General features: G+C 44.0%; 1 protein-coding gene and 1 long non-coding RNA gene across 2 annotated transcripts in view; one reads left to right on the plus strand and one right to left on the minus strand.

Annotated features, from left to right (window-relative positions):
• Nucleotides 1-27,914, plus strand: part of AKAP12 (A-kinase anchoring protein 12) — a 561,266-nt gene that overhangs the window by 116,372 nt on the left and 416,980 nt on the right. The gene's annotated exons all lie outside the window — the stretch shown is intronic.
• Nucleotides 740-27,914, minus strand: part of LOC138467848 (uncharacterized) — a 402,333-nt gene continuing 375,158 nt past the window's right edge. Inside the window, exons 3-4 of the long non-coding RNA XR_011268158.1 lie at nucleotides 14,607-14,836; nucleotides 740-1,609 (exon numbers count right to left, since the gene is read on the minus strand). This is a non-coding gene — a long non-coding RNA (uncharacterized lncRNA). The remainder of the gene's footprint in view (nucleotides 1,610-14,606; nucleotides 14,837-27,914) is intronic.

Raw genomic sequence — 27,914 nt, forward strand, 5'->3', positions numbered from 1 at the left:
ACAAACTAAAACCTGTTTTCACCCACCCTAATGACTCAAAAGTTTGTGAGGAATTGGTGGATGTGTTTCATTTTAAAGGATAAAGGAGACTCTTGTGAAGAGCATAGCCTATAAAATGTAGTTCCAATAAAATGCAATAACATATACATACATTTCCTCTGCTTTTATGAAAAAGGAAAAATGCCAGTGCCCTTAATAGTACTGTGCATTTTGGAGGAATTTTTGAGGTTACGCCATGTGGATGACCTACATCAGGTTTTTCTAATGTCTAATATCGAGGTAGTATTTTTATCGGTTTACCGATGGCCTTAATCAATTTCAAGAGTACTTAGAATTTCACCGAAAGGTGGAAGAAAAGGTTTTAGTGTAATGTTAAATCTTTTGTATCACGTCCACAAGTATATTCCTGTCCTGTGTAGAGCACTTCAAGAGTTTTGGTAGGCATGGGCCGTAGGGGTATTTTCTATCCTGTGATTCTTGGTGATGCCATGGCATGGTGCCCAGGTGTGTGTGTTTTTTGTCCAGTGTTGCAAGTGTACGAGGGTCTAAGTGGCAGACATGTGCCATCTGCTTACACGCTCACAGCTGCTGATGAGACTGAGACCTAGTCCTAATTTTAGCACTCACATAGCACACATGGGTGCAACAATGTGAACACTTTACAAAGTGGAATTCCAAGAAATAAAGTTGGTACCCTTTAGTGCGCTCCTTGGGAAGAATTACTCAATCACTTGGTTATGTTAATTCCAATTTGTTTATTCAGTATAGGTTCTGGATACTCCATACACTTAAAGTTTCAATAAACAAACTTTGTCTCCCAAATTGTCTCCCAACACGTGTTTCCCCATGACTTTAGCCACGGTTCCTCAGGGGAGATTCCTTGTCATGTTTCTCATAATTCTGATTCAGTATTGATTGGTATTCAATTTTCTCTCTCATCGGCTCTCTATTTGTCTTCCTTTTGTTCTTTTTCCCTTTTTTTCCCTTTTTTTCTTTTTTTCTTTTTTTCTTTTTTTCCTTGTGTGTAGATTCTTGTGGATTCAAAGATGTTCCTTTCTCTCGGTACGATTGCCTCTGTGCATCCGTGGTTCCCGGATCTTTACAAAGTGGACCAATCACCTGCTCTAGGCTGTTCCTGTCCCTTAAGGAAGAACTAGCCTGCCCCTTGGGAGACTGCTCCCTGGGGAATGGATAGTCAGTGGTATTGTCCCTCCGCTAAGCTCACTCTACTATACCACACATAAGCGTCGGAAGACAACTAAATTGCTCTATCTCCAAAACCTAAAACAGGGTTGCTCGTCAACAGTGACATTAAATAAAAAAATAGACAACCATCCTTTCACATCATGGACACTTGTAAAAAGAAGAAACCAAATTACATTCAGTTGGGGATTTCATACATTTAATAGACCCTCACTAGAGTGTGTAATAGGGATTCTCAAACCCTTATTATTAAGATTGCAATTGCATAGTCTAAAGGATATCCTGCGAACTGGTCGACCGGTTTCGGTTACTTAGTGGTTATATGTCACCTTCTTCAGGACCGAATTCAAATTTGATTACTTTCTTGAAAACATCCGGTTGCTTACAGAGCCAGTGCCTTGACAACCTGCAGAGGGAACAGGATTATTCAATCAAATGAGTTTTATATCAGCTTCTCTTTGTCCAGTTTATACTATACTTAGCTAAATTCAATTAGTACAAACAAAAGACAGGCTTCTCAGCCACTGCACCATGACCTACATTGAGGTGACGCCTATCTTCTTCTGCCTTATCTGTTCTGCCGCCACCTTAAATCTTATTTCTTGGTAGGGGTGTTGCTTATCCAGATTGCTCAATGTCTAGGAAATAGCCAAAACATAGGATCTCACTTTTCCAACTAGCAACCTGGGATTTTCCAAGTAGTGAGCCAAACTCACTGTTAATAGCGATAAAACATCCCATTGTGAATGGGACTAGCAAATGTCTCCAATGTGCACGGCCCAAACCACTCCTGGCAATATTTAAAACAAGTTAAGCCATCGCGTTGTGCATTATAGCTACCAAAATACTCGCCGGTACTAAAGCCCAAAACTCTATTGACGGTTTCTCACCTTTGTCTGTGGGTACCAGATGCTGCAATCCTACGGCTGCGGCATTCGCCTAATATTAGCATTACCAGTAACAGGGGTCAAAATGTCGAGTTACAAGATACCCGCCAGGCATAACAAGTTACTTACTGTGGCAAAATGACTACAGCTCTGCAGTGTAAGTAGTGGCTAAACTGTATACGCCGCCCCGCACAGCCTCAGAAGGTAGCCCAATCATAAACATGAAACGGGCACCAGTGCTCCAGAAAAGGTTTTGAAGTGGGGATCTTTTACTCCCTATTTTTTCAAAGTTGGGAGTAAAATTATTTTTAGAGAATTAAAAAGTAAGTCACATTCCGACCCGGAATATTTTATAAGCGTGTAAACATATGTTTTTAACTGTAAACATTTTTTTTTTGTAATAATGCCTTTTACCTTGTTATTCATGCAGATTAAAAGAACACATTTTACCTCTTTGGCTCAGTCAGTAATAATAATAGTTTCTTCCTGTGGCACGACATGTACTACGGGTCCAAACATGCACGGAACTGTGTGGGAGAGCGGGGACACAAGCGCTGGCACAGAACTGTGTGGGAGAGCGGGGACACAAGCGCTGGCACATAACTGTGTGGGAGAGCGGGGACACAGGCGCTGACACAGAACTGTGTGGGAGAGCGGGGACACAAGTGCTGACACAGTGGGAGAGAGGGGACACAAGCGCTGACACAGAACTGTGTGGGAGAGCGGGGACACAAGCGCTGGCACAGAACTGTGTGGGAGAGCGGGGACACAAGCGCTGGCACATAACTGTGTGGGAGAGCGGGGACACAAGCGTTGACACAGTGGGAGAGAGGGGACACAAGCGCTGACACAGAACTGTGTGGGAGAGCGGGGACACAAGCGCTGGCACAGAACTGTGTGGGAGAGAGGGGACACAAGCGCTGACGTCTGTTTCCTATTTTGGGTGGCAGTGTTTTTACTCCCCATATTTATTTTTTGGGACTATTTGCCAATTTTCAATGAGTAAAAGTGTCTGATTACCTGTAGGGCTGAGGGGCTCAGCCTGGAAGGTATACCTCCTTCCCCTCTTTTGGTAGTGCAGCGTGAGGGCAGGCTGTAACTTCATTAGGCGTGTGAGCTGCTAATAGTAGCAAACCACCCAAACAGCTCTAGTACAATGGGTCCAAAATAAAAAAAAAAGTCAAATAAAGGTTCTACACAGATGTAGGGACTTTAATCAAACAGCAAAATGCAAACTAGTTAAACACAAAAAACTCACCCCCGTAAAAGAAAAACCGAGAATGCAGAACCTGATGTGAAAGGGCACTCTGGGTTGAACAGCTGGGTTGTTCAGACAAGGACTTCTGCAGTTGCCAATGTTCAAACAGAGGGCAGAAAATCAAGTTGCAAGTTACCAGCCATAAAAACGTCACTCGCCACCTCAATTCTGTACTTACACATAGCAGACCATTTCTTAGTCGCCAAGAGTCGAATGTTACGAGTCCACATTTTGCACCCTGTTCAAGTGTATGCTCTTGGAGAAAAAGGTAGTGAAGGAGGATGCAAAAGTCACTATGGTCGCAAAGGTGGACTAGAGGGACATGGACTCGTCACAGTAGCTTTCATTTTTGTCTCTGCTGTTCGACAGAGTCGGGTAGAGGCGTTTCGAAGATGCAGGCTGCCATTGCGTCAAGTAGGTGTGCGAGGCAGTGTTTTGCAATGGTTTGGGCCAGCATTCGAGACATGTCATGAATGCATATGTGACTTCTAAACCTGCCCTGTCCCACTGCAGGGATGGGTCTGAGGTTGTCAGAAGTCTACCTCAGCAACGGCACATGTTTGCACTATAATTTTGGCATGGCGCATTTATGAGAGAGAGTTTGCTTAGCAGGCTTTCAGAAACACAATTTCCTGCTTCATTTTATTTACTAAAAATCCAAATATTTCGGGCTGTCACCCCATCCCTAGATGGCATTCTGTCACACCCCTCCCCCAGAATTCTGCAAAGGCTGATAGCACACCATTTCACACTAGCCCAGAGTAGATTTTCACTTGCCAATGGCTAGCAGCGAGTGCACATTTTGTGGCCTGCCTGTTCAACTGCTTATGTGTTAGTAATCAAATTAGTATGGGCACTCACTACTATGTCTATTGGTAGTACCACTAGCACTACTAATACTACTAGCACCAACATTATTACTGGTAGTGGTATAGAAATACTACTACTATTATTACTGCTCAGGTTAGTACAACCAGACATTCTTTAAATAGTAATGCTCAGTGCCAGAAATTGGTTTGGATTTCCCTGGATTCAGTGTCGGGCAAACATTCTCTCTCCGGATCCAGTCACCATATCATCACACTGCACCTGCAGTGATCAACTCTTGCCAGCGCTCTGAGGCATTTCAAGCTCTGAATAGTTCTGCTCGGTTTATGGTCATTGCATCGAATTCCTTGCATCGACATGCATTTGCATCACATTTTTTCCATCTAAAAAAATGTGCATCAAACGCATTTATTTATTTATTTGTTTTTTGTGGGGGGGGGGCAAACTCCTGTTTTTTACCCTTTATAATACACCTAAACAAATATTAACCCTTTACCCCCCAAAAATATGCATTCGATGGACATTTTTTAGATGGAAATATTTCGATGGACCAGATACCGCTCGGGCGTAACACTTTAGGATTATAGTATTTTCCCTTGCGAGGCCACACCTAGTGCAGCAGACATGTCCGGCACATCTCTGGCATTGAAGGTCAGCGGGCTAAGTTCCAGGCACCTGGTCTATAGTTATTACAGTCGTAATTTCCCTAGTGTTGAACCCGCAACCTTTTTCCCCATCCATCACTTTCCAAGCCCAGCTCGCTGTTATTGTGTCCGCCAGTCCCGTTTTGTGGTTGTGGCTTTGGCCGTACTTTGCAAACTGTCCTGCCACGCCCTACTGTGTTCAAGAGGAGGGGCATCTGGACTACGCGGGTACAACGCAAGCCGGCCTGTAAACTGGGATGTTTGCAGACTTTGGGGGTGAGCCATGGAATATTTGCCCGGTTCAAAGTGAATGTGCACTGCTGAAAAGTGGCGTTGCACTGCCGACACAAACCCTGATTCAGGGAACCCTGCAAAGTGTATTTTTGCAGTACAAAGTCCGGGCAAAGTCAGCGAATAGTCATTATTGCAGCACAAAATGACATTGCCCGGACTTTGCACTGCAAAAATACACTTTGCACAGTTCCATGAATCAGGGTTTGCGTCGGCAGTGCAATGCCACTTTTCAGCAGTGCAAAGTCACTTTGAACCGGGCAAATATTCCATGAATCGGGCCCTTTACCTGTGCGGTGTGTATTGTTTTGTACCAAACCCTGAGGGCAGGATGGATGGCTTGACCTGATCCCTGAATGTGTCCCACACAGAAGACTGGCCTGCTAGTCTGCCTGCTGCGGATTATCCAGGACATACAGGGAGCCATGGACCAATGGCTTGACCTGATCGCTGAATGTGTCCCAAACAGAAGACTGGCCTGCTAGTCTGCCTGCTGCGGATTATCCTGGACATACAGGGAGCCATGGACTGATGGCTTGACCTGATCGCCGAATGTGTCCCAAATAGAAGACTGGCCTGCTAGTCTGCCTGCTGCGGATTATCCTGGACATACAGGGAGCCATGGACCGATGGCTTGACTTGATCGCCGAATGTGTCCCAAATAGAAGACTGGCCTGCTAGTCTGCCTGCTGCGGATTATCCTGGACATACAGGGAGCCATGGACCGATAGCTTGACCTGATCGCCGAATGTGTCCCAAATAGAAGACTGGCCTGCTAGTCTGCCTGCTGCGGATTATCCTGGACATACAGGGAGCCATGGACTGAAGGCTTGACCTGATCGCCGAATGTGTCCCAAATAGAAGACTGGCCTGCTAGTCTACCTGCTGCGGATTATCCTGGACATAGAGGGAGCCATGGACTGAAGGCTTGACCTGATCGCCGAATGTGTCCCAAATAGAAGACTGGCCTCCTAGTCTGCCTGCTGCGGATTATCCAGGACATACAGGGAGCCATGGACCAATGGCTTGACCTGATCGCTGAATGTGTCCCAAACAGAAGACTGGCCTGCTAGTCTGCCTGCTGCGGATTATCCTGGACATACAGGGAGCCATGGACTGAAGGCTTGACCTGATCGCCGAATGTGTCCCAAATAGAAGACTGGCCTGCTAGTCTGCCTGCTGCGGATTATCCTGGACATACAGGGAGCCATGGACTGAAGGCTTGACCTGATCGCCGAATGTGTCCCAAATAGAAGACTGGCCTGCTAGTCTGCCTGCTGCGGATTATCCAGGACATACAGGGAGCCATGGACCAATGGCTTGACCTGATCGCCGAATGTGTCCCAAACAGAAGACTGGCCTGCTAGTCTGCCTGCTGCGGATTATCCTGGACATACAGGGAGCCATGGACTGAAGGCTTGACCTGATCGCCGAATGTGTCCCAAATAGAAGACTGGCCTGCTAGTCTGCCTGCCTTGGATTATCCTGGACATACAGGGAGCCATGGACCGATAGCTTGACTTGATCGCTGAATGTGTCCCAAATAGAAGACTGGCCTGCTAGTCTGCCTGCTGCGGATTATCCTGGACATACAGGGAGCCATGGACCGATAGCTTGACTTGATCGCTGAATGTGTCCCAAATAGAAGACTGGCCTGCTAGTCTGCCTGCTGCGGATTATCCTGGACATACAGGGAGCCATGGACCGATGGCTTGACCTGATCGCCGAATGTGTCCCAAACAGAAGACTGGCCTGCTAGTCTGCCTGCTGCACATTATCCTGGACATACAGGGAGCCATGGACTGAAGGCTTGACCTGATCGCCGAATGTGTCCCAAATAGAAGACTGGCCTGCTAGTCTGCCTGCTGCGGATTATCCTGGACATACAGGGAGCCATGGACTGAAGGCTTGACCTGATCGCCGAATGTGTCCCAAATAGAAGACTGGCCTGCTAGTCTGCCTGCTGCGGATTATCCTGGACATACAGGGAGCCATGGACTGAAGGCTTGACCTGATCGCCGAATGTGTCCCAAATAGAAGACTGGCCTGCTAGTCTGCCTGCTGCGGATTATCCTGGACATACAGGGAGCCATGGACTGAAGGCTTGACCTGATCGCTGAATGTGTCCCAAACAGAAGACTGGCCTGCTAGTCTGCCTGCTGCGGATTATCCTGGACATACAGGGAGCCATGGAGTGTAAAATCAGGTGCGCTCTGGGTCTACGGCTGTGGTGCATTCCTTGCTCCCCCCTGCAAGCTTGGCAGGGGCTTGCAAGGATGACATCATTCTTCTTGAACCGACGCCATGGTATCTTTTTGTGCTGACGTGTCCAGGCAAGCATTTAGAAAGTCAGAGCGTTAGCCCCCATTAATCACATCAGGTCCACTTATCAGCGTCTTTGGCGCGCAATGCAAGGTCATATCGATTTTTCATGACGGGTTGATTCTAAATCTGCGCGCAAGAAAGGAATTTCAGCACTTTTCTCCGTAGGCCTGCTGAGCGAAGCTCCCATCTCCCATGCAATGCTCCCGCCAAGTCTTTATGGCGGGATCTCTGGAGCGTTTCATTACCGGGGTCCTCTGAGATGGAACAGGCTGTTCTCTCCTGCGGGGGCCCTTGGTGAACACCTGTGCGCTGAAGCTCCAGCTCGTGGGTTTAGATCACGAGCAGGGTTCCACGGGATCAGCCTTCAGGCCTGTTATGCTCACTACAACTGGGCAGACGCTCATAACAATGAAAAATGAAGTGCATCAGGCAGGCATGTTCCAGGGCCGTGATCGCATCCCAATAGTGAAGGAAGAAGGGTTCAGGCCGTCAGAGAGTTTTAACTTGTATTGGTGATGGTCAATTTTGGAGGTGGCGCGTTACCATTTATGCTTTTATATCGCTGTTTTTGGCAACAGAGCAAATCTGGTAAAGGAAGATGGGGTTTTCCAAGAGGGGGAATTTGCTGTACCCGCGGTTTGTTTCCTGCCTTTTTTTGTTCTTCCATCAGGATACAGTACTTACCCAGCCCCTTGCACTGTATAGCCAGACAAATCTATCCTTTCTCGCCTTGGTTCAGCCAAGGCCGCCCACAACTCTTCCCAGCTCTCTCTGTTCTCCAATGATCAAGTGCTCCTCAAGCTCATTCCAAAACTTTCTCATAGTTCAGAATTTCCTGATAATCTTCTAGTTCAGCATCCCTGGTTACACTGAAACTGTCTCATAGTTCAGCATCTTTTGATAAGCTAAAACTATCTCATAGTTCAGCATTTATGGATATGCTGAAACGATCTCATAGTTCAGCACCTCTGGATACACTGACATTATCTCATAGTTCAGCATCTCTGAATATGCTCAAACTATGTCATAGTTCAGCATCTCTTGATATGCTGAAACTGTCTTACAGTTTAGCATCTCTGGGTACGCTGAAACGATCTCATAGGTCAGCATCTCTTGATATGCTGAAACTGTCTCATATTTCAGCATCTCTTGATAAGCTAAACCTATCTTATAGTTCAGGATATGTTAATATGCTGAAACTATATCATAGTTCAGCATCTCTCGATAAGCTGAAACTGTCCCAGAATTCAGCATCTCTTGATAGGCTGAAACTATCTCAAATTCAGTATCTCTTGATAGGCCGAATGTGTGGGCTTCTGCGGCAGAAAACGGGGGGCCATCAACCATCGTAACATTCTTGGGCTAGGAGAGGCAGTTGTTATATGTACCAACTGCCTCAGTGGCCCAGTCACACTGTCTTAGTTACTAAATGCTCCCCCTGCACATCTACACAATGTGTGGCCTAATTTGCACCCATGAAGCTCTGGTGGTCATGTCTGAAAAGCTGTCTGGGGGAGTTGTTGTTCTTGACTCAAGGAAGACTGGCACTTTCTGTGAAGTTCGAGACTCCGAGCCTTGTGAAGCTTTTGCCCATGTCCCAGTTGCTACTGTATCGGTATAGCACACAGAGGGGCAATATATTGTTTTCCACAGCCATTTCCTCACTTGGTAAACATTTTGGAGATGTGATTGTGGCTCTCAAGATATGTCTATGTCAGGCCTCAAAATGTGCACTTGCCACTAGGCGTTGGTGAGTGATAATTGACTATTGGCGAGTACCGAATGGTGAATTGTTTGCATGCGGAGAAGTCTGTTGACTTTAAATGCCTTCATTACATGGCTCCTTATCTTTCTTTGCTGATTTCCTTCTATTCACCTTCTCGTGTCCTCTCCTCCCAGCCTCAATTCCTTGTATCAGTTCCTTGTCGTCTATGTGCCCTATCTCGTTTCCGTTCTTTCTCGCTTCTGGCACCTACATTCTGGAACAAACTCCCTCTTGACCTTCTTTGCCTTCTTTTTCTCTCTGTCGCACCTGTCTTAAGGTCAATTATCCATATGTTCTTTCATGCAAGTGATCTGACCTTCCATATTTTTTGCACCGTGTTGTCTTTGTCAAGCACTTTGTCGTATAGCGCTGTATACATTCAATAAATAAACAAAGACAAATACAACAGAGGGTGCAAGTGACCTTTGACACCTTGCTAGTAGTTTGCTACCTGAAATGGAGGTTCTTCTGTAGCTAATCCAACCCTTTCTACTTGCTTCATTGACCGGCCTATCCTCTTTTCTTTTCCCCCCAGAGCGCACCTCCCCATTAGTTCCTGCCACCACTTCATTTGATCAGTCCATTCATATATGTACTGGTGGCAGAGGCCAAAAAAACATACATTAGGGAGAAGCATTTTACAATGAATGAACGTGTGGCTGTAATTTATTGGTCATTTTAAGTGTTATGTTATCTTGTACTTATATAGCGCCTCCTGTGATAAGTTAAGGTGTCTAAGCACTGGAGATGGAATAGCTCTTCGGCAGACTGTAGTCTGAGGAGGGAGGGGAATAAGCACAGCAGTGCGTGCAGCAGTAGTTGTAGTTAAGGAGCAGTACAGAACAGATCTAAAATGTCAAGTAATGTTAAGAGGTAGCAACGTGGTCCAGAGACCTGAGAAGCCGTAGAGAGGATAGAGAAGAGGTGTGGGGTGTATTGAATGGGTAGAGACTATGTGACAGCTGGACCAGATTTTCCACAGGACTTAGCTTCTTGCTTTGGGGGTGGCTCTATAGGAGGAAAGGTAGCGAGAAAAGGTGTGTGCACACCCAGGGCAACTGTGTGCAGCGTAAAGACTGTGTGAACAGCTGGACCGCATTTTTCGTGGGACTCAGCCAATGCTAAGGGTGCAGCACTGAGGAGCAAGGACTGACAGTAGCAGGACGGAACGCGTATGAGTCCCTAGACAACTGCCACTCCCAGCAAGGACGCTGGTGATCCTGGCACGAAGGGGCGTGGGGTGTATTGGAGACTGCGTGGCAGCTGGGCTAGATCTTTCCTGGGACTCCGCTGTACGTACTTTACATGCAGCGTGCATGCATATGGTAAAGACTGTATTCTATGGTAAGCTGTATTCTATGCATATATAGATCCTTTAATTTAACTAAAGAGGCTCCACGCCTGTTGAAGCGAATGCAGAGAATGCAGACGTGTGTAGTTAAAAGGCAGTCTGGGTCTTGAGGACAGGGGCAGACAGGCAATCACTTCAGCAGCAATGTCTGACTGAAGACTACTTCTTTGGAAAAGGCACCGTGGGGGGGGTTTACAAATCACTATGGGCCCTTAATGGCCACTGCAAATACCGTTTAGTCTTGTTTGTGTGGCTCAACAGCAATACGCCAGGCTTCAAGGTGCTTTCTGAGGCACTGATTTGGCACTGGGTTGAGAGTGTCTGGTAATCAGCACCCTACTGTGGACTCCCTATTGTAACCTGTCAGTCATGCCTTTGAAATCAGGTTCCCAGCTAACCCCCTAGGGAGAGTTCATGTGCTGGGGAAGAGGTGACACTCCTGCACAGGAGCATCATAGAGGAAGCTTCCTGGTCGCCTCCCAGAGGGTGCCTAGGTGTGACCCAGGTCAGAGAAACGGAGTCCACACAGTTCTGCCTTCAAATTGCCTTGTTGCTGTATAACTGTCTGATCCCAGGAGCCACCCTGCCAAAGAAGGCAGGGCTTATCTTTGGAGTTCATTGTGACAGGAGGTCCTTAAGACAAATGGTTATGGTTTTAGGAAAGTGATGCCTTGCACTACAAAGTCAATCCAACCCTACTTGGAATGTGAGCTACAGCAGGCTTTACGCAGCAATGCACATGCGACCTTTGAACCTACCATGCTGCCAGCTGCCACTGCAAAGCAGGTGTAGGGGCTGTCAGGACACAGCCCAAGCAAAGCCACACGGGTGCACTATGATTTTACTGGTATCGTGCATTAGGGGGGGGAAGACTTATTAGCAGGTCTCCTCTCCAGAAAAAGAACTATCACGAACATTTTATGTATATAAAAATCAAGAGCTCAGGTTGCTCCACCCTCACAGTTCCCCAATGTGTCAAAGGTCACAAGTTCCTCAAGAGTTGCGGCCTCCCAAGGGTACAGTTACCATTCGACCCGAAACTACGCCTATTCAGGAATTGACTAAAATCAATAAACGGGGATTGCATGTGAATGAATATACTCTATGCAGAATGGTAGTCCAATTACGACTAGGATGATGTAACCTTTCATTTTTTTCAGCCAATCCCACTCCATTTCTGATCTCCTTCCTGACTCAGCAGGTCCGTTTTTTTAATATCAACTAACAATGAATTAGACATAGCTATAATTTATACTGCTGAATTATGACAGTCTTCCAAATAATTCTTTCCGTTAAATCTTTCATTCAATTAGGTAGTCATTTCTACTAGATCTGTACCAGGTGAAATGTTGGTAAATAATAGTTACCGTAAAAACCTCTGGCTATTACTTTGCACCAGATTTTCCTTCACTTTTGGTTCTCCACTCTCTGCTTACCCTGAAGGACTCTGTCCACCCTCTCCTTTTACAGAGTCTAATATTGGATACATGCCAACCCTCCCGATTTAGGCAGGAGACTCGTGATGTTTCAATGAAAAATATTGCTATTTTTCACTTTCTCCCGCCTAAAATAAGTCTAACCCCAATGCATTCCTATGGGAAATTTAATTCCTCCCGTTTTCTCTGACTAAATCTCCCTCCCAGGTGCTTCAGAATGTTGTCATGTATGATATTGAGGTTGCTGATCTTAGCTTCTAGGCTTGGTAGTCCCGAGATGACTATTCTGGAGCAGTAAGCGTATTACCTGTCATCACCTCACCCCTGTGTGCCGCCTGACTCACTAGAGGCGCTCTGCCCCTCTCCTCCCTGCCAGCCTGTACAGCTGTAGCCCTCCTCTGTGTCATACCGCCCGCTGTATATCTGTTCTGTTGTTAATTCTGTAAAGCGCTCAGTTGTGTAGCTGTATTGTTGTTACCTCTGTAAAGCGCTCTGTTGTGTAGCTGTATTATTGTTACCTCTGTAAAGCTCTCCGTTGTGTAGCTGTATTGTTGTTACCTCTGTAAAGCGCTCTGTTGTGTAGCTGTATTGTTGTCACCTCTGTAAAGCGCTCCGTTGTGTAGCTGTATTGTTGTTACCTCTGTAAAGCGCTCCGTTGTGTAGCTGTATTGTTGTTACCTCTGTAAAGAGCTCTGTTATGTAGCTGTATTGTTGTTACCTCTGTAAAGCGCTCCGTTGTGTAGCTGTATTGTTGTTAACTCTGTAAAGCGCTCCGTTGTGTAGCTGTATTGTTGTATACCTCTGTAAAGCGCTCCGTTGTGTAGCAGTATTGTTGTTACCTCTGTAAAGCGCTCTGTTGTGTAGCTGCATTGTTGTATACCTCTGTAAAGTGCTCAGTTGCTTTTCAAAGCTAGCACTCAATAAATACCATCATTTTTTTTTTTAAATGTCCACACTCCAGGTGTCTGCCTTCGTGTAAATACTTTCCACTCCTAGAGACACCATAGAATTTCCCCTCAGAATGCTGCACACAAGGGCTGTAAGATCTCCCTTTGCCGATCCACACGCGTCTAATCCGCCTCAAGTACTACACCTCGCCTGTTACCCTGTGTAAACTTTTGCCCAATCCCTGCTGTTCGTTTTACCCGTACCCAATTGCACCCACTTTTTCCCATTTTGCGCGTTTTTGGGCATAGGCACAATGCACCAATATTCAGACAAGCCTCTGCGCTCGTTCACGGGAATGGAAGCCATGTTCATATCCGGTTAGGTTGCAGGAGTTCAGTGCATCATAAAATAAGCTAGCATTTAATAGAAGAAGGACAACTCCACGGTGACATGCTGTTTGCCATTACTTCATGTGGGCAGGACCGATAAACTGGCCCGACAACAAAACAAATCCTTGTTCCACAGCTCAGCCTTATGCAGGGGGTCATTTGGCATCATAGGCTTTCATGACAGGCAGAAGGGAGGTGGGTCCCGTTTCACCCCGTAGTTATAATAAGGTCCCTCAGAAAGCGCCAAATTGGCCTCTTAGCACTTTTTCTTTCTTGTATTACCTAATACTAGTAGAGCTTTGAATTGAACAAGCACTTCCACAGCAGTAGTTCTCAACATCCTCATTTAGCAGTGCCTAATTTCCATTTAAAATTCCTACATCCCTGTTTCCTGAATGGTACAGTTTATATTTGTGTTTGTTTATGATTAAATCATTATTTATACAGTATCCTTGAAAAGTTGCAAGAGTTTGCTGTCTGATTCATTGAAATAGATCATGCCTTTTTTTTATTGTGGATCGATAGAGAATATAACATGGCAGAGAACCAAATGTTAAGTTTAATGAAGCACTATACCCTAGTGTAAAAAAATATATGCATGGATCTGCGCCATCCATTGCTTCTGCTCTGAGTGGCAAGCTTTGTTTTTACCAGAAGTGTCTGAAATTCAGGTGTGACAGAGCAAATGGACATGATGTGCTCAGCCCTGTCTGACGTTTGGTGCCACACCTGTGCTTTGCTGGCTAACTAGTGGGCAACTGCTTATCAGCCACAGAGTTTATTGTGCTGGACCCGTCCAAAGATTCTGAGCTTCCTACTTCCCCTTCCAAACCTGGCATACTCGAAATGGCTCCTGGGGCAAGCTCTGATCTGAGTGATGAGGGCTCACGGGCGATGGTTGAAGGCTAGGGTGGAAAGCAGGACTATCGTGGCACCAGCAGTGGTATGGCCGAGATTGCGATTCTTTGGTTGTGCCTGGTAAGGGTCAGAGCAACCATGATAGTCCTCTTTCCCAGCTAACGCAGCATGGTGGTGCCATATAATACATCTGAATTAGTTAATAATGCATGTGGCCATTTGTCTAGTTGTTTTTATAACCAGCTCTTTACCTTCGATTTGTATGTACTGTAAGATGGTGCACAAGTGGACATACTGGAATATATGGCTTTGTATGAAGCTACATCCATTCAAATGTTCCAACAAGCTTAATTATTATTGAAGAAAATGTGGACTTGGGGGGCGTGGCTAAGCGCCGGAGAAGATGGCCGCCTAGTCGCGCTGCTCCGCCTCACAACAATATTAACACAGCATTAGGTATTTTTCTATACAATTTAAACTTACCTTTTCTTTCGCGTTTCATCCCGTGAAGTAGCAGCAAACGGAACCGGTGATTTTGGCGCCGCTCCGGAGTGCTGGAGGAGCCTCTCTGGCAGCTGCATCGCGCACCGAAGGAGGACTCCGTGACAGGGTGTGAGGTGTGCCGCCCCTCATGAGGAGAAGTACGGCGTCGCGCTTCACGTGAAGCGCCGGCCTGGGCCTAGCATCACAGGCTCCTAAGAAGACTCTGCCACCTGGTGGGCATAAGTATAAAAAAATAAATAAAAAAAGGAAATAACTTTAAAGCTTCACAATGGATTACTGAGAAAAGAGTGACACAAAAACGGAGTAACAAAGGGGAAAGAAATAAAGAGGTGAGGAGAGGAGGAGGAGGGGGATGTGAAAAGGGGAGAAGGAAACAAGAGTTGAAATGTTCAGTCAGAAAATTACCATAGATAACATCTAAAATCTCAACACTATACATTTTGCTACTATCTCTTCAACAATCCTTATCTGCAAGCGTTACGGCCTGTACTGTTGTACCTAACCCCCAACCTCCTCAAATCCATAACTATACAGGCAGACTCCGCTTCTTATTACACACTGCACTGGAAGATTGCTTCTGGACTCCTTTATGTTACCATTTATACCTGCAAGATATTTTCAAATGTGTACGTTTCTGTAGTATACGCCTTATTGTTCTCTGTGTTTCCATTTTGGTCCCTTTACACACGAGTAACACAGTATAAATAATATGAACGTAATCATTGTATACTATAGGGCGTCATAGAAAATATTCATAAAGAGGATTTGCCAAACGCCTTCAAGTCAACAAATCTCTCTAACTTTTTACAATAAGGCGGTCATATAACTGAAGGCAAAAACTATCCATTGTGCTGACATATTTATACATATCTACAATTCTTCGCTGTAGCCAACGCTCTAATTACAAGGTTCAGGTAACAATCTCAATTATGGCAGCAAATAAAGCTAACCAAAAAAATGCATCCTCTGCTAAAGATGCCACCTCCTCTTCAACAAATCTGAAAAGACCTAAAAGTGAATCACGCCCCACTAGGAATTTCTGATCCTGCCATCGAAGCCATCCTAACGGAAATTAGGGCACTTAAACCCTTCATTGAAACTACTAACACTAAGCTACAGCAACTAGATCAAAGGTGGATGGGTGTTAACAATAGAGTGGAAGAAGTAGAGAAAAGAGTTGGTGTTCTTGAAGATATATCCCCTAAAGTTGCACAGTTAGAAAAATCTATTAAAGACCTCCAAAGGCATAACGAAGACTTGGAAAATTGCAGTAGGCGCAATAATCTACGCATCTCAGGTTTAACAGAGGGAGCTGAGGGATCCGACCCCATTGTCTTCCTACAAAAATTCTTACCAGCTATTCTACACTTGCCCTTGGACACAAAATTCAACATACAACAGGCTCATAGAATAGGTCGGCCTTCAGCTTCCTCCACATCTCGTCAGCTGCCTAGAACTCTTATATTTTACCTATTGGAATATTCTCAACTACAACTCATTGTTTCAACAGCAAGGGAGCGTAAATCACTCATCTGGCATGGCAGTAAGCTATATATCTCGCAGGATGTAGCCAGAAGCACAGCTCAGAGAAGAAAGGTTTTTCTATCCTTCGTCTTGCTCTAAAACAATTAAATATCCGATATGGCTTATACCACCCATGCTCCTTTAAGATAACACATGAAGGTCGCACAGCTGTGTTTGATGATCCAGCCGATTTGAGATCCTTCATACAATCCATAAAAAGTGAAGGCATGGATACCTCCACCCCGCCAAGTACCTCAACATCATCTACTACCTGAAATCTTGGTTTCATTTCTTGATTAATGTGTTTTATTATCTGTTTGTTTACACTATTAATTACCTAATGCAGTTATTGGTCACTCTTTTCCTTTTGGCGACCAGTTGGCGTTACCTATCCATGGTATTTCTTTCCTCCCGAATCCTTCTTCTTTGTCCTGTTTGATCTCTAAAACCTTGTGTATGTCATTGTCTGAATACTCCCAAAATATGATCAAACCCCTTTCTCCCCTTCCTGACCCTCAATGTTCTATCCTCCTGTATCACTGCTTGGGTATATATGTTTTAAACTATATTTTAAACTAACAATCTGATTTTATTATCGCACCACAGCCATAGGTTGCATGTCTATCATTATGTATCTGAATAAATGACCTTCAAGTGCATAACCTGGAACATCAAAGGATGTAAAAATCCTATTAAAAGATGCAAAGTTATATCTCATTTGAACAAATTTAAGCCAACGGTAGCTTGCCTACAAGAAACACATTTATCTAACAAAGAATCTATGAAACTTAAATCTCTTTGGGTTAAGGAGGTTATTTCCAGTCCTGCTCTTTCCAAGAAAAATGCAGTTGCTATACTAATTAGTAAAAAACAACCCTGTAAAATCCTTGATCAAGATGCAGATACAAATGGCAGATGGGTCTGGGTAAAACTTTTAATTGACTCTACACAAGTATCTATTCTTAACGTCTACGGTCCCACATTACCAGATGCCCCCTTCTGGACCGCAATCAAACAAATGATACTCAAAAATAACTTCACCAATCTGATTATATGCGGAGATGTCAATCAGGCCCTTGATCCTTTTTTAGACCGAAAATCCAGCTGCATGTTCATATCAAACAAATCTCATAAGTCTTTTATTAACTGCCTAGCGGAGACAGGATTAATTGACACATGGAGACTATCCCATCCCACACAATTAGATTATACCTTCCATTCACCCCCACATAATACTGTATCACGGCTGGACTATATTTTTGCAATCAAAACCCTCTCTGGATCCATTATTGATTCTAAAATCGCTAATATTATCATATCAGATCATGCACCTGTTATCACTTCCTTCTGCCTCGCCAAAACAAACAAAACCGCTACTAGATGGAAACTCAATAACTTCCTTCTAAATGATCCACAGTTTAATCAATCGGTTCAAGCTTTCATCCAACAATATTTTGCTAACAATCAAGATTGTGATACCTTGGTTGTTAATAATTGGGATGCATTCAAAGCCGCCTTAAGAGGTCACATAATGGCCCTCTCCGGTAGGAACAAAAAACGTAGGAAAAAACATCTAGATGACCTTTACTCGAAACTCACCCTTGCAGAACAACGCTATTATGCAGACACTAACTCAACAAACATACGACAAGTAATAAAACTACGCTTTGAAATTAATAAAGAAATAACAGAACTTGCAGCAGGTACCATACTTAAATACAAAACAAGGATATACCAAACTTCAAATAAAGCGGGCAAAATGCTGGCTTCATATTTAAAAATCAAAAAAGAAAGAGTTCAAATTTCTCATATTAAAGACACTCAGGGCATATCTCATCAACGTCTTGATAAAATACTTGAATGCTTCATGAAATTTAATACTGATTTATATACTCCAGAAAGCTCCATTCCCAAAGACAAAATTGATTCCTTTTTTTAAAAATATCAGTCTTACTTCATACCCCAGATTAGACCTTTCTCACCTTGACAATGATATTACCTCCTCAGAGATCACTAAAGCTATTCACAGCCTGGGCAAAGGCAAAGCACCCGGCCCAGATGGATTATCTACCGAATTCTACATCAATTTATCCCAAATATTAACACCAAAACTCAAAACACTCTTTTCATCCTTTATATCGGAAAAATCTTCCTCTGGTTCATTTTCATAAGCTCTACCTATCATTGTCCCTAAACCTGACAAAGACCCTTCCCTCCCCAGTAACGATCGACCCATTTCTCTTATCAACATAGAAATTAAAATGTTTGCTAAAATACTTGCTAATAGAATTGAATCCTCCCTCCCAAATCTGGTTAAAGCAGATCAAACTGGTTAGGTAAAAGGACATAACATATCCTCAAATGCTAGACTTCTACTTAATGCCATTAACCTAGCAGCCAAAGACAAAAAAGACAGACAAGGATATGCTGCCATTGCATTGGACACAGAAAAAGCTTTTGATCGTGTAGATTGGAATTTTATGCTCCAATCCCTACGCTGGCACGGATTTGGCGAAAAATGTATCTCATTGGTAAAACTTCTATATTCAGCCCCCAAATCCGCTATTTATTTAAATGGACAAACTTCTTCATTCTTTCTCTTACTAAGAGGCACACGGCAGGGCTGCCCCTTCTCACCGTTATTATATATTCTCTCACTTGAACCAATGCTGGAATCAATAACATCAAACAAAAATATCCTGGGGATTCAAGCAGGCACCTCAATTACCAAAATTGCTGCTTATGCTGACGATATTCTTATCCTAATCAAAAACCCTAAATTCCATATACCTAACCTCTTAGATACACTATCTCAGTTTGGCCAGCTATCAGGATATAAACTTAACAGACAAAAATCAGACATTATGCCCTTAAATCTCTATTGCCTCAAGCACGACATTGAATCTTTCGGCCTCAAATGGTGTAGTGGATCCATCAAATATTTAGGACTTCGTTTTGCCCCTACAATCCAAGAAACTATTAAGCTCAACACTAAATCATTACTGGACACCCTTAAAGATCTTACATCCAGATGGTCCCCTCTTTACCTCTCCTGGTGGGGGCGTTTGGATACAATTAAAATGATGCTATCCCCTATTGTACTTTACTATCTTCAGCTTATCTCCGTTCCACTATCCCTTTCCTTTTTCAAATCTATATATTCCATACTACTACATTTTCTTTGGGGAGTAGGAAAAAGCAGAAGAATTGCGCTAACTAAACTTAAAGCACCTCATGAAATGGGAGGTGTTAAATTCCCTGACTTTAAGCTATACCACTCTGCATTTCTCATAAAACAATCTCGCCAATGGTTCACAGATCCCGAATTTGCCGATACCCCTAAATGGTGTACATTAGGGAAACACATAGTTCATCCACACAATATTACTGATTATATATATATATTTAAGTATACTTCTAAGAACATCTCGGAACCTATTAAAGCATCCGTTTCAGCTCTACAATCCTTTCTCTTCCCACATACCAAAAATCCCAATAAATACCTTTCCCCTTTACTATGGCATAATAAGAATATAGTTATTGATAAAAAAGATCCTTAATCGCAAAGCATGGATTAAAAAAGGAATCCGATTCATCCAACACATTATAGATGGTCCTTCCATGCTCTCCTTCCAGCAACTCTCTACCAAATTTACCATACCCAAGACTGACTTTCAGTTTTACATTAAATTAATCAACTCCTGTCTTGATGCACTAGATCACTTTTCCTTTGAGATTCTTTCTCCAGACGCCCTCAGACTACTACAGCTAACCTTAACTGGTGAGGTCAGAGCCTCAAAAATATATAATATGCTAACCTCAACATTTAATATTTGCCCAATTCGTCTGAAGTGGGAACTTGACTTAGGATATAAGTTTGAAGATCACATATGGCTCCGCCTGTTTTCCAAAACTAAACAATTATCGGTCTCAGCTAACATTACGCAACACTACTACTTCTTTATTCATAGAGCATTCATTACTCCGGCTAAATTAGCTAAGGCCAACCCGAACTATGACGCTAAATGTTGGTCATGTGGCTAATCTCCTGCTACTTATATGCATATGTTCTTTGAATGTTCAGATATTGTTACATTTTGGTATGATATCTGGAAGTGCATTCAGTGTATCTTCTCTGTAGATGTTCCGTTTTCTCCTGTAAGTATATTTTTAGGAAGTATGGCCATTACAACATATATTCCACCTGACTCTGCCAGATTATACGATCTACTCATCTGCATAGCCTTAAAATGCATTACAGCGAACTGGAAAGACTTTCGATCACTCTCTACCAGAGCATGGTAGAACGCTTTATGTCAAACTCATAAATTGGAAATGTGCATGGCTAATAGTCTAAATACAATTCATAAATACAATGCTAAATGGTACTATTTCAAATGTTATCTTAACTGTTTCAATGAACTGCTCATGGCTCCTGAACATATATTCTTATGCTCACTTTTCTAACCTGATGACTATATTTATATACAAATGTCTGTTTTTTTTACTATTACAGCAATGGAAAAATCAGTTTTATGAAATAATCTATTATACCCATCTTCCCCCCTTCACCCTTCTCCGATCTGTTTCTAGTATGTCTGCTGTCTGTCTCCCCATTTCCCTACTCTAATCTCCATATTAGTTACTCTTTACAGATATGTTTTACAATAATCCAGGTTTAATCAGCGCTACCTCCAATTTCTATTCCATTCTTGTTCAACTTAATACAACAAACAACTTCTATTAATGCATATCTTGGATAAAGTTCATATTCTTCCTTGTTAAGATTGTTTACTCTGTTCATCCTTTATGGTTACCAGGTCCACTCAAAGTCTTTAACGTGCTAACACATGTATCATTATCTGTATCTTGAACAATAAAAATCATTAAAATAAAAAAAGAAAATGTGGACTTTACATCTTAACCATCTGTCGTGAGGCTTGAGGATCAAACCTGACTCAATGAAGAACAGGTGTGAGGCTAGGATTGGAAAAGATCCGGGGCTACGCTAATGTCGGGACTGCCAGAACTCGGGCTAGGTGGCCTTTTGATTGTAGCCCCTGAGCTTCTATCCGGGGCTACAACCAAAAGACCCGGGGCTATAGCCACCTCAGCCCCCTCCCCCCTAGCAAAGGGCTCTGATGAAGAACTTCCACAGACTGTTTGATGATGAAGGGTATAACCAAGAGAGTATGGTTGACCTCCACACAGACATTGAATAAGCAAGCCAACTTCCCTCTGCACAAAGGGTGCTGAATGCCTCCTCTTCAATACCTACTCTGTCGCCAAACATTTCTCTGATCTTTATTATCTTCTTTACAAAGACAAAGTAGATCTACTGTTCATAACATCAACCTGACTCTCAGAAAGTCGCTCAGCAGTTATAGAGAAAACCATTTCCACTGGCTACCAAATAAAGGTTTGCACTTCCTCTAAAACTCCATCAAAGTTACAAATCCAATCTTTGACATCCTATCCTGCATATCCCTCATCTTAATATGCTTGATCCCAATTCAGCCCATAGTAACCTTCCTTTTAATATTCAGACCGCCATCCTACAAGCCTTTCTTCACAGACAGTCTGGCTGATGTTGTTGCTAATCTGACTGTAGATTGCCAACACCTCCCTATAATGAAATACCTCAACATCTGGCTTGAGAAACAGGATAACACAGTGACAAAATCACTCTTTGCAAACATCAGTGCTTAACACCTCAAACAACTTGTTGTAGGACACACCCATGATGCCAGACACACCCATGATGGTGTTTTCTGCAAGCAGAACCTCATCGCCATTTCCATACCAGTCCGCTTACCCCGAGGCGACCACCTGTCACCTGTCCATCCATTCACTATCTTCACTCGAGCATCGGAACTTCTGACACCATCCAAAGAACCCTCAACATTTACCAGACCATGGAAAGAGATTCAAGTGGACACAACCCTGGAAATACCTGAGGCAACCAAACAGTATATTACAACTGAAACACTGACCTTAACACCAAATTACCAACTCTATGACTTTAAAATCTGGATAAGTACAAGCCTGGTCAGCAAAGCACCAAAACACCCATTCAAAACCTGACAACAGAAACAAGTAGCCAAGTGGAATACACCCAAGGTTACTTGTATTAAAAAAGAAATTGGGAACTTGAGAAACTCTGGCAGATCAACCTTCCAAAAGCCAAACTGGCTTACCATTGGAATGTGTATATGGTATTACAGAGCAGAAACAATGAAAGAAAGACAAGTGCACTGCTCGCATTGTTTAGAATTAGCGTAACGCAACTGCAAGGAAGTCTTCAAAATCATCCAAGACTTCAATAACCCTGCAACTTGTCAGGTGACCCTAACTACTCAGAAACCTTGTGACTCCAGAGCAAAGTATTTCAACATCAAAATTCAACGAATCCAAAACCACTTGGACAGGAAAGGACCAATACGCATGACCCAACCAAGGAGTCAATAACAACAATAACTTCCACGCTATCATTATCTGCTTCCTGTTCATTCAGCCCTGAGGACTTTCTCTCCACACTCCATTCCAGCAACGCAGCAGGCTCTCTCCGAAAGATTATTGACCTCCTAACATCTACAACACCATACCTCAGCAACGGGGACTAAAATCTCCCTTCCTATTCCTTCGCAGCACCTTCATTGAACAGAGGATGATCTTTCTCACCTTTAAAAAAACGTAATTAAATTGCTCCTAGAAAAACACATGGTCGACCCCAAGTGACCTAGCTGAGTACCACCAAATCCCTGACACACTATTCATGTGCAAAATCCTCAAAATATCCATATACCTACAGATCTGGGACTATGTCCAAATCAACAACTTCCTCCACTAGTCGCAATACTGTTTCTGGCCAAAGAGAGGAACAGAATCCACACTTTACTCGATTTGGAACATGATAAAGAACATCGTTGACAGTGAGCCATCCAATGCACTCTTCCTACTGGATATTTCAGCTGTTTTCGAAACCATTAGTCATAGGGTCCTGTTAAAGAGACCAGAGAAAGTCGGGGTAAAGGCAATTGCTCTGCGCTGGATTGGCTCCTTTCTTACCTAGAGAATGGAATCCACACTCACGGCCCCTTTCAGATCACGTCCTTGTCATCTGACATGAGAAGTATCCCAAGATTCCAGTCTCTTGACTCTTCTCAACATATATCCTCCCGTAGTCTCGGGAGCATAACTCAGGGGCAACGTGCTTACCTTGGAAGCAAGACGCGCAGAAACACAGGTCCAAGCTTAGAAACCTCTGGGTAGTAAGGGCGTTGTAAATAACCAATTATAATTATAATAATTATAATCATGCACAACCCTTCTACCTGAATCTCACCAGCAACACAGGCATCACACTTTTAAAATAAAATGCTAATCATCTACAAATTCACAAATCACCCAACAGTGGACAAGCCAGACCTAAATACACGCCTTGCAAATGTGGACTCTTGGGTGAACCCAAACATACTTCAGCTCAACCCAACCAAAACAGAACTCATGATTTGCAGGGTAATAACTCAGAATGCCGCAGCAATCCCTTGGCTGGATATAATGGACCCTTGCCCACTGCTATCTTCTACTGTGAAGAATCTCTGACATTGCCCACTATGACTCATCCAGCCCTGCTAGACATTCACACTCAGGGCCATTGCAGCAATATCACTGGTACCTTCAAGACTTGACTATGCCAACAGCCTTTACCTTTGACTCCTGGAGAATCTACTCACCACTCTACAAAGAATCCAAAATGCATAAGCCAGAGAACCCTAATGGTTGATAAGCTCAAACACAACACTTCTGCACTCTGCAAACATCTCTGGCTTCTAATCAAAAAGATGCTCCCCTTAAAAACTCTATGCATCACTCACTGTGCCTAGCATGGAACAGGCCTGGAATCCATTGCAAGGAAACTGACACATTCCATACCTTCAAGAACTCTGAGATGCAGCAGCAACTCAATGGCAAGCTGACCAATCTTCAACTGGAAATGGCATGGGGACCTTCCTTCTCCCTAATAGCAACCAAACTCTGGAACCCTCTACCCAAACACCTCAGTACAGAAGATCATTTCATCTTCAGGCAACAGCTAAAAATGTAGCTATTCAACTAAACCCAACACAAGACTATCACCGGAACCCTTCCAACTATATGGCTATTTGCTCGACCTTGCTCCATGGAAGTGACCCTAACCTATACAGAATACAGAGAACCCACAATCAACCTGCTGATAAAGACTAATAACCAAGCTCCCAGATCTCAATGCATCCGATACTGACCCACATCTATTTGTACTGCAAACATATAAGGAGACAACTTCTCACTCGGATGCCATATGCTACCTCTCTCCCAGAAGGCGCCATTTTTTGTACTTCTCTGCCAGCAATCAACTCCATCTGTTCCACTCGCTCCACTGCCTAACTTACTTCCCTCCCAAATGTACCACATTCCTAGGCACACATAATTTGCCTGCTGAGGGCCGCCACAGGCCTAGCTGATACCCCCTGAACATTAATCAAGCACTAAGCGGACATTCCACACATTAGGGCGTAACCTTACCCAAAGCACTTTTAGCCTTGGATATTGGGTTCTCCCATCCACATAACCTGTTCCCAAGTGTCTCTGCCAAACCCATAGAACCTTACCTTGTCAGGAACGTTTTTTTTTCTTCAGCTTTTCCCCATTGATTTCAATGGAATCTCAAGTAGATCTGCTACTGATTATGTTCCTGACCGAGGATAAAAAGACTTCACTCACCCCAAAAAGTCACTCACCTGCTCAGCTCACTTTGTTCGGAGTTCACTCGACAGGCCCTAAGATTTCCAATACAGTGTGAGCGCTAGCATTTTCTCCCAACATGTTTTTTTTAATGGCTGCACAAGCCACCTTCGGGAGAGAGCGGCAGGCACACCATGTGTTGCTTTTTATTTTAGTGAGGCACATTTTTGTTATTTTTGACATGCAACTGGGAAACACTGGTGGCATTGAACCGATTTGTAACCTTTTCAACTTTGCACTTCAGTGCACATTTACTTTTACCGCAATAATGTAGCTTTAGCGACCATATACTCAAAATGTCTGCTCCTCATGGTTGAAGACATGTCCTTTGTTTCATGTCCTATGTCTGCAGTCTTCTTGCTGACTGAGGATGGAAAGGACCATAAAGTCTCATGCCCCTTTCCAGGGTTCCTACAAAGGAAGCCCGGCCTATCCGCAGGGAGATTGTACTAGTTACAACTGGGGAGACGGTATGTCTGGCCCCAATCCACATTCCAGCCAGGTTGATGTGTTGTGGCTGGGCAGATGCGGGGTAACTAGCTGCCCACCATTGGACAGATTCTACTGGTTTGCATGTTGCGGGTCCCTTTCATTGTAGGGCTGGGGCCTCTCCCAGCCTGAATTTGGGATAAAAGGATGACCGCAGAGGGATGCCTTAAGAGCTGCTGCTGCAACCAGCATTGGTCAAGCCAGCCACTGCACAATTCTGCACCTTTCTTCTCCGACAACAGAAGACCATCTTCAGGTTCCTCCCTTCCTCCCATCTTTGAAGTGCGGAAGAATCGTTAGACCAACCTTAAGCCTCCACCAACCTGACTTTGCTCTTGCTAGGACTTGCTCTGGTTTGAAAGTCAGAAACTCTGCAGCTGTTACTGAGTGGTGTCCTGACCTTCATCACCTTGCTGCAACTTTTTTTCCGCCAGAAGAGGAGCCTGCCTGGAGTCAAAATCCTCGCCCCTGTGCAGGGTCTCAACACCTGCTCCTCCTGGCTTTCTTCTCAGTTGGGCCCTCCTATAGCATGGGAATCAAAGTCTGGGGTCTTCATTGCTGAAAAGTCGACTTCTCTAGGTGTTCTATATCAGACAACCGCCACTAGCGGATGCCACAAGGACTACAGAACGAACCAAAGCTGTCATATTCCGTACGATAAAACTACCTCTGCACTTGAGCCCCAAAGACCTTCAGAACCCAGCGGACAGCGAGCACCGTTGTCCAGTACGCCTCTCATCTACCAGGGCATCTATGTTTGCAGAATTGGAGTTCCGGGGGGCGGGCGGGCGCTGCATATCCATTTTGCACGCCTCTATTCAAGTAAGGATCATTAGGGATAAAGTCCTACCCTACAGCTACCCTTCCATGGCGGTAGGCAGTGGATCCTTGGTCATGGATTCCTCCCGGTGGTCCCCCTAGTAAGTCAGAATTCAGAGCTGTATCTTCCCTTTGGGAGAAACCTTAGTTTCAGGCTCTATTGTATTGATCCTACTGCTTTTCTATGGGGGAATTTTGAGATTTCCTTGAACCCCCACAGACGTTCTGGAATAGTTTTGCCTTTGTGTCTAAAATCAGGAAGGGTGGGAGTGCTGAGCTATTATACATTCCTATACAAATTGGATGATATTACACAGCCTTCGTACTTATGTGGTTAAGCTTGCTTATGGTGCTGCCTCATTTTCATACGGTAGTTCATTGTGTTTAACAACTGTCTTCCCCCCATTCTAGCTGATAACAGCATTACATTGCCTTGCTCTGTTAACACAAATTGAATTAATCTAAAAAGAGGTGTGTGGATTTAAATGGACAGCCAACTGCGTGGTGTGTGTGTGTGTGCGTCTAGAGTTTGCTTCCCTTAGTTATGTGTTTTGCATGTTGCAATATGGTAATTAATCTGTTATTTTTGGTCGTACCTGTGTGGACCTGTGCTACTGTTTCTATTTGTTAATTGTATTGTACATTGGAACCAAAAGCTTACTGCTCAGCTACACTACCATTGAAGACTTGGCTACAGTTGTGTAATCATTGTCTAAAGTTGGCTTCTCAGAACCCATCACCAGAGTAGGTAGTGAAAAATCGACACACAGGACCTGGGTCCTTATGGGTGTAGTTTTAGGGGGGGGGGGGCCAGGGTGTTTCTCCCCCCAACTTTAGCGGCAGACCATTTTGCCCCACTCATTTGGTATGGGTCCCCTTTCATTTAGATGTCATGTCCCCCCCAACATTTTCAGCGAAGTTACTCCACTGCCTGAAACCATCAACACAATACGTTTCGCTTCTGCTTCCACTATCCCACTGACAACTCCCATTTTTCTTGCACAGCCTCGCGCAGCGAGGCCAACTACATGGCACAGCGGCATTATGTTATGTTAAAGGTTCTTGTACCGCGCACTGTTGCCACCTGCGTGGTCCCTTGGTGGTCTGGTGGGTCTTCAATGCCAGTGGGCTGGCTGGTTTTGTTAGTCGGATTGAGCAGAAGAAGAGCAATGGAGCTGTGATGTGCTGTCGGCAGCTCCAGTTCAGGGAAACCGGTCACTGAGCACGGGTGCATTTTCGATTGGTAGCCGTCATTTGGTGTTGCGGTGAGATTGTGTATGGTTTGTTTCATTGTCTTATGCAAGATCACTTAACTTACTTAAAATCCCAGTTTATTGAATCGAAAACAAATGTGGTTTTCTTCTCCCTCCTATATCCTTAGAGCCATCTTTTCGTGCCTTTGTCTTCATGCCTGGAAAGTGATTGCTTTGTCCCGCGGGTTGTTGTTATTACCAGGTTGGATTGCTTCGTGTTGTTGTTATTACCAGGTTGGATTGCTTCGTGTTGTTGTTATTACCAGGTTGGATTGCTTCGTGTTGTTGGTATTACCAGGTTGGATTGCTTCAGCTTACTATACACTTACAGCCAGTCCAGATGAAGTTGGCAAAAGAGGAATACGCTGTAAGCAAAAGCTGTGGCAACAGGCGGGCGCCCCCCCCATATTCTACCCAA

Source organism: Ambystoma mexicanum, chromosome 4q (assembly GCF_040938575.1).
Source record: "Ambystoma mexicanum isolate Mex_15411 chromosome 4q, UKY_AmexF1_1, whole genome shotgun sequence".
NCBI classification, from domain to species: domain Eukaryota; kingdom Metazoa; phylum Chordata; class Amphibia; order Caudata; family Ambystomatidae; genus Ambystoma; species Ambystoma mexicanum.